Genomic DNA, 7,449 nt, shown 5'->3' with positions numbered 1-7,449 from the left:
TGCCCGAGAGGCGTAGTCGGGGCATAGCTCGCCCGGACGCGGGGGCGAGGCCAGCAGGCGCGGCGGGGCACCGACAGCCGGCAGCAGCAGCGAGCGACGGTCCTAGGCGGCGACAGGCAGCGTGCGCGGCGGTTAGGGGCGGGGAGGAGCAACGTGCAGCAGCAGCAGTGGGCGGCGGGAGGTGCAAGGGCGGAGCGACGGGGGTGGCGGCCTGCCGCGGGGACGGACCAGAATGGTTACGGCGGGGCGGCGTCGGCAGCAGTCCAGCAGCAGCGGCTGCACTCACCGGCAGGGCCGCTGGGTGGGCGCGGCTCCAGGCAAAGACGAGGGAGCGCGGGGCGGAGCGGTGGCCGGAGAAGGCAGGCTGCGTGGGGCTAGGCGAGCGGCTGCAGCAGGCGCGGTAGGTCGCGGGCAGCAGCGTGCGCACGATAGGGGCGCGGCCCGGGGCGCGTCGACGCAGACGCAGCGGCAGGGGCACGGGAGCGGGGCTCCGGATGTGGCGGCGGCGAATGCGACGCGACAGGGGCAGTCGAGGCCAGTCGGGTAACGATGGAAGCGAGGCGCGTGCCAAGCAGAAGGGCGAACGCAAGCTGCGGCTGGCAGCGGCGAGGCCGCGCGCGGGGTGAGCAACGTGGGCGCGGTCGGCAGAGCTGCAGCAGGCGGCGGCGCTAGTACTAGCAGAATCAAGGGCGTGCGGTGGGGTGCGGTCGCCAGAGGTGGGCCTGGCCAGGAGCGGTAGGCCGCGTGGCTGCACGGGCGCACGCGGGAGCAGTGCTCCAGGCGCGGCCACGGAAGGATACGACGGCGGCTACGGTGACTGTAACGAGAGGGAACAGAACAAGGGGGGGGTCGAAGGGGAGGCTCACATCGGGGAAGACGACGGTGAGCTCATGTGGACGCGGGGAGGACCGGAGCGGTGGGAATCAATGGCGGCGGCAAGCGATGTACATGACGAAGGAGACGGCGATGGCGAGCGTACGAGCTGCCCCGGCTTGAGTTGATGCCCGGGACGGACGAAGCTGACGGCCGCGGTCCTCCTGCGCTAAGGCGACGGCAACGATGGCACGACGACGATAGCTTCGGGTGTGTGCGGGGAAGCGAGCAATGGCGCGAGGGGGAAAGTAGTGGCGGCTAGGGTTCGACCGGGGGAGAGGGGAGGGACTTGGGGTGCCCTTGTAGCCATCGGGGAAGCGGGGGATGGCCGGCACGCACGACATGGCCGGCGGATGAGCGCCACGGCCCCCCTGTCCCCTGTAGCGAGAGGAACAGGACAAGTGGGGGGTGAGCTGGGCCTTTTGTGTAGCTAGTTGGGCCAAGTGGCCAGTAGTAGCTCTCTCCCTTTTCTGCTTTCTATTTACCTTTTATAACTCTATTTTGCATATTAATTTGTTAGCAAACGAGTTTTGTAAAAAGTGTAGATGGCCACATAACTAGAATTGTAATATTCGGCACTGCCACAAAAAGTTTGGTACTAAAATAACTTAGTTTGTTATTTTATAAATCATAAAAGGCTTTCAATTAATTGCTTAAGCCACTATTTTAGTTATTGTTGTGCATTAAAACTCTTTACAAAAAAATATTGGCTCACCACCAATATTAACAAATGAAAATTTGCCACACGATGAACATTTTACTTTTGTCATCTTAAAACTTTTATTTTTGACTTTGGATTGGATTTGAATTTGAATTGTGATTTGGACCAAGTGAGGATTAGCAACACTAACATGATGACATGGCACCATTAACAGGGGATTACTGTAGCATGACACTGGGGGTGTTACAAATGTCCTTCACTACAAGAAATCTCATCCCGAGATTTAAGGGGTGGAGTAAGGGGGAAAGACTCGGAATGGATGGAGCTCAACACAAGATAGTTACCTGGGGACTATCTCAGTGAATGTGGCAAAGAGGCATCTCTTGAGTTGAAATTCAAGAAAGTCATCGAGAGCAAGGTAAGAAGGTGCAATAAGAAGCTTCAATCAGGTAGGCAATTGTTCGTTGCCTGAAACAGAGTGTGAAAGGGTTTCAGAGAATAAGTATTTTGTCTGATACCAGAATTGGTGGTCTCTTGGAAGGTGGCTCGTGGATTACATACGAATCCAAGCGTGAGGAAAAAAATTAGAAATAGGGGGATACATGAGAGTCAGGTTTCGATCCTGTGGAACTGTGGGTTATGGGCCCACCATGTGGGTTAAAAGAAGGAAAGGCGCTATTCATTTTGCACGGTCATGATAGCAAGGCATGTCAGAGGATAGCCTACCAGTTATGTCGGCAACAATCGTCGGTACTAAGGGCGAGGGACGAAGAGAACCATTCTCCCGCTCGTTGAACGAGGCGGGCTGTTAGACAAAGTTCTCGTCCATCGGTGGCTACCGGAATGTCATTAACAATAGTAACAGGGTCTTTACTGACAGAGTTGTACATTGAGGTGCTTACCTAAGCAGGAAATTATCTCTAGTGAGATAAGTTAGTTTACCGGAAAGGTTAAACAAAAGAATGGAAAGGAAAATGTGATTAGTATATTAATCAGAACAATGGAAAGGAAAATGTGTTTAAACACAAATATCAGGAGTATATCCTTCCCAAGGACAAGCAGAGGATGATATCCATGACAGGATAGTAAGTAGATAACCAATTAGGTAAAGGGAAAGAAATTTCATGACATTACCCATACAATGGTGTTTGGATAATTGATAAAGAAAATTTAGTACCATGCTTCAAATGTTCTTATTGGAGATTGGATTACCACATACATGCTTCGAGATAGCATTGACATGGTTTCAAGCAAAGGTCAAACCTTGGATACACCAAGGATCCATCAGAAACAATTTAGAAAACAAGTCATACAATTTTAGCAAGGAAAAGATGAGGGTGTGGCCGACGGGCTCAGCCACAATCCATCGACATGCCAAAAAGGATGTATTTCCAAAATTATAAGAACAAGCTTGTACTGGGGTAGGTAGGAATGTTGTCGAGGATAACATAAATCATCGAGGGGAAGGATAGTATTTCTCATCATGAATTTGATTGATATCCTAGAAAGGCTCAGAATGTTGATGATGATCACGACATATTTGTCGAGAGAATTCATGAAGATGTAATCGATCGGCGATGACATCCAGTCAAAGGAATGATGAAGCAAAAGGTTATTGGAACCATGGGTACAACACAAACTCGAAATTAAGCTTGTTGTTCAAGGCGAAATGATAAGATGAGGATCAACGTAAGCTTAGCTCATCATCGGAAGTTGCTCCGGGCATAAGGACAAGGTAGCACAGTTAAAAAGTTGACATGATAAAAATATAGCCGATCAGGCTAGGAATGATGTGATGGGGTATAAAGCTTCCCAGTATCAAGTACTAGGTGTAATGCCAGAAGGTAATTCGGGGTAGAGGTTGGACGGGGGGAATGATTAGCAGAGGATAAGTAATTTTAACTTACCGAGTAAATGGGATCAAGGAGGAAATATGGTCGGGACCATAACTGCAAGGAATCCAATTTACGATACCGGAAGAATTATTCAAATGATTAAATATCCTTTTAAGAAGCTTTCATGATAAGTTCCACACCGTGTCCGTGGGCATGAACACAAAGGTTCAGGGTCGACTCCCACTTCTACAATGCATAACCTTTCATTTTACTTCTCGCTCTTGATGAAGTTGTAGTATTGAAATTTTATCGGACGAAAAGCCAGTAGAGTATAACTCGCATAACTTTCGAGTTCACAAAGATTAGGGAAGGCATAGGTTCAACCCATCGGGGCATCTTAGGAACATATATCATAAATTTCGAGAATAAATAACACAAGCTCAGTAGTAGAGCATGCTTGAGAAAGCGGAGGATACAATTTACCAAAAGCATTATGTATCCGAGGAAAGGCTCACAAGCTTATTGAATATGAAGAACGTTGTCGGATAAAATCCGAAAAAGGGGGGTCTGGTGGTCCACAAGGGATCTGATGTGAGCATAAATATTCAACCAGAGGAAGAAAGAATGCAAGGAGATCAGATTATAGAAACAACTGACTAACTCAAAGCTTAACTACAAAGGAATTATGAATTCCAAGACAAGGGATCATAAGCAATGCTCTGATTAGGGATGGATAGGTAGAATAGCCTTAGGGGTAAAATCGATGGCGACTTGATTGATCAAGATTCGGCACATGTTAAAATGACGTCTGAGCCGGAACGATGAATTCTAGGATCTGATTGAGGATTGCGAGCATTCGCAACATATTGTATCAACGGACTCAAAATGATAATGACAAAGGCTGACAATAAGATTACTATAGTTATGGTATTAACCATAATGCAAGCAAGCAAGAAATTCAAGAACAATAGGCTGTTGAGGATTTTCACAAGAACGAATGGTATTACGAAGACTTTTGTGAAGTACATGAATCAACTGAGGATGAGCAGAGACTCGGTAGGTGCACAAAGGAACTGCAAGGCAGTAAGCTCAAAGGATTCTCGGAACAAAGGAGAGTAGTTCAGGGCATCTTGTAATAGCAAGATCAATGGGATAGAATGTAAGAATGGCACGTGTGTGTAGTTATCCATAAGGATATTTCGCTGGTAGGGAATTGCAAAGGCAACAGGCACAAAGTCTCGAGAGAATATCGTAGAGTATCTTCGGAATCTTCTAATGCAGGCGGCGATCATCTGAAATAAGGGGGCTCTCCGGGCGGATGTGATCAGGAGATCCTAATGTTCGAGTTAGTAAAACCTTTTAACCCGAATAGAAGAGAGATCAGAGTCCCAGAGTATAGACGAGGAATAAAAGATCCTTATACCACCCAATGGTGACGTGGGCCCGTAAGCCACACAGCCATGTTAGTAAAAGTTTTGTAAAGACTAAACTCAACTTCGGCCAAGGAGTTGGAAAGGGGGGTTCCTACAGGCAGTCGGCTCTGATACCAACTTGTGACGCCCTCGATTTGACCGTACACTAATCATACACGCAAATGTGTATGATCAAGATCAAGGACTCACGGGAAGATATCACAACACAACTCTAGACACAAATTAAAATAATACAAGCTTTATATTACAAGTTAGGGGCCTCGAGGGCTCGAATACATAAGCTCGAATACACAAGAGTCAGCGGAAGCAACAGTATCTAAGTACAGACATGAGTTAAACAAGTTTGCCTTAAGAAGGCTAGCACAAAAGCAGCAATGATCAAAAAGGCAAGGCCTCCTGCCTGGGAGCCTCCTAACTACTCCTAGTCGTCGGCGGTCTTCACGTAGTAGTAGGCATCCTCCGGGTAGTAGTAGTCATCGGTGGCGTCGTCTGGCTCCTGGGATCCGTCATCTCGTCGCAACAATCGGGTATGGGGGAAAAGAAGTAGCAAAGCAACCGTGAGTACTCATCCAAAGTACTCGCAAGACTTACATCAGATCTAAACTAAGCATGCATCTATATCAAAGGAAAGGGGTGTATCTGTGGACTAAACCGCAGAATGCCAGAAGGGAAGGGGAAAGGCCTAGCCTATCGAAGACTAGCATCTTCAAGCATCTTGCAGCATATAGAAGAGTACAGATCAACATAATGTAAAGTAGTAGTGTTATCAACCTCGGCCAGAGATCCTTTCTCGACTCCCCGCGAGAAAGCAATCCCAAAGCCATACTATCCATTCATCATATCCATCTCTCATCACAAGTATCCAGTTCTAGTTGTATCGATCGGGATACAACTCCAAGTGTCCGTTACCGTAGGACAGGCTATCGATAGATGTTTTCTTCCCTGCAGGGATGCACCAACTTACCCACCATGCTCGATTAACTCCGGCCAGACACACTTTCCTGGGTCATGTCCGGCCTCGGCCAAACAATACGCCGCAAGCCGACCTAGGCTTAATAGAGAGGCCAGCACGCCGGACTAAACCTATGCCCCCAGGGGTCATGGGCCATCTCCCCAGGAACTCCTGCATGTTGCGTGGGCGGCCGGTGAGCATACCTAGCTACCTCCTTCAACAAGGCAGGAGCTTACGCAGTCCAACCCGACGCGCGCCGCTCAGCCGCTGACGTCTATTAAGCTTCGACTGATGTATACGACGCAGAATGCCCATACTATGCCCACGTGATGGTTAGTGCTATCAGGCCAGAGGCCCCTCGGATCAAATATCCAAACCGTAGTGGATTAGGAGCACGCGGTAATGAGCAGAGACTCACGATCGATGTGACCCCGTTGCCCCGTCTCGAGTACTTGCAGCAAGGGCTAAGAATGCCCGGCCACGCCTCGTAAGTATCTCGTGGGCACCTTCCAGGTCAACCCGACTCCACATCACTCGCTATTAAGCTCGCGCGGGTACCCCTCAGGGCCGACCCGTCTTTAATAACATGGTTTAGTGTAAAGTCAGAGTAACCATAGTAACTTTGTGTCTAACACCAAGGGGAAAACCCGAGGAATCACCCCCGGTGAATTCCACTCGATTTTATCATCAAGGTGAACGTAAGAGGATCCACCCTCGAGGTTCACACTTGAGGGGTTGCACGACAGAGCGATAACGGAAGTGGTTAATGAGGAAATCACCCTCGATGACCATGACCAAATAGCTACACTACAGAGATCTCATCAGGAGTGATGTAAGAGGGTCCACCCTCGGCACTCGATAGCAACTCTGCAGAGTCATAAACTATGGGGTGATGTGCGGTGTCGGGGCCTGGACGTCGATCACGTTGATCGAGTCATCGAGCATAAAGCGGGGCAACTGGGACAAGGTGGGGGTCACTGATGGATCACTAACCAACCTATACTAAGCAGTTTAGGATAAGCAGGTAAGGTATGAAAGCAGGTAACAACAAGAGGCTATGCATCAGAGTAGGATCATACAGAAAGCAGTAGCAGTTCTAATGCAAGCATGAGAGGGAAAGAAATGGGCGATATCGAAATTCTCAAGGGGGGTTTGCTTGCCTGGTTGCTCAGACAAGAAGGAGGGGTCGTCGGTGACGTAGTCGATCACAGCGGCATCATCGGTCTCGGGGTCTACCGGAGAGAAGAGGGGGAAGAAACAGTAAATATAGAGCAAACAATGCATCACAAGGCATAACATGACGACGGGCAGAGCTAGGGTTGCCCTAATGTAGTACTACACGTTGCAGACGGAGGGGATAAACATCCGAGGATGAATTCCCAGCGTTAGGCGGATTCCGGACAGATGAAAGAGAGGGGGTGGTTCCATGTTCAGCATGCTAGGGGCATGTGACAGGTGAAAGGACCGCGCATTTGGGTTCGTTGGATTTTTCTGAGCAACTTTCATATAGAAAACATTTTCATCCAAGCTACGGATTATTTTCTATGATTTTTAAAAGATTTAAACAATATTTTGAAATTATTATTAATTCAAAAAAAGAGAGTAAATGCTAGGTGCACCCAGACCTGTGTACACAGAAGTGTACCAAAGGGTGACATGCGGGCCAGGGGGACCCAGTTGACCAGTCAACGTTGA

The sequence above is a fragment of the Triticum dicoccoides genome, chromosome 5A (genome assembly GCF_002162155.2).
Source record: "Triticum dicoccoides isolate Atlit2015 ecotype Zavitan chromosome 5A, WEW_v2.0, whole genome shotgun sequence".
In the NCBI taxonomy this organism is placed as follows: domain Eukaryota; kingdom Viridiplantae; phylum Streptophyta; class Magnoliopsida; order Poales; family Poaceae; genus Triticum; species Triticum dicoccoides.
The sequence above is the reverse complement of the archived record's forward strand: the minus strand, read 5'-3'. Positions refer to the sequence as shown.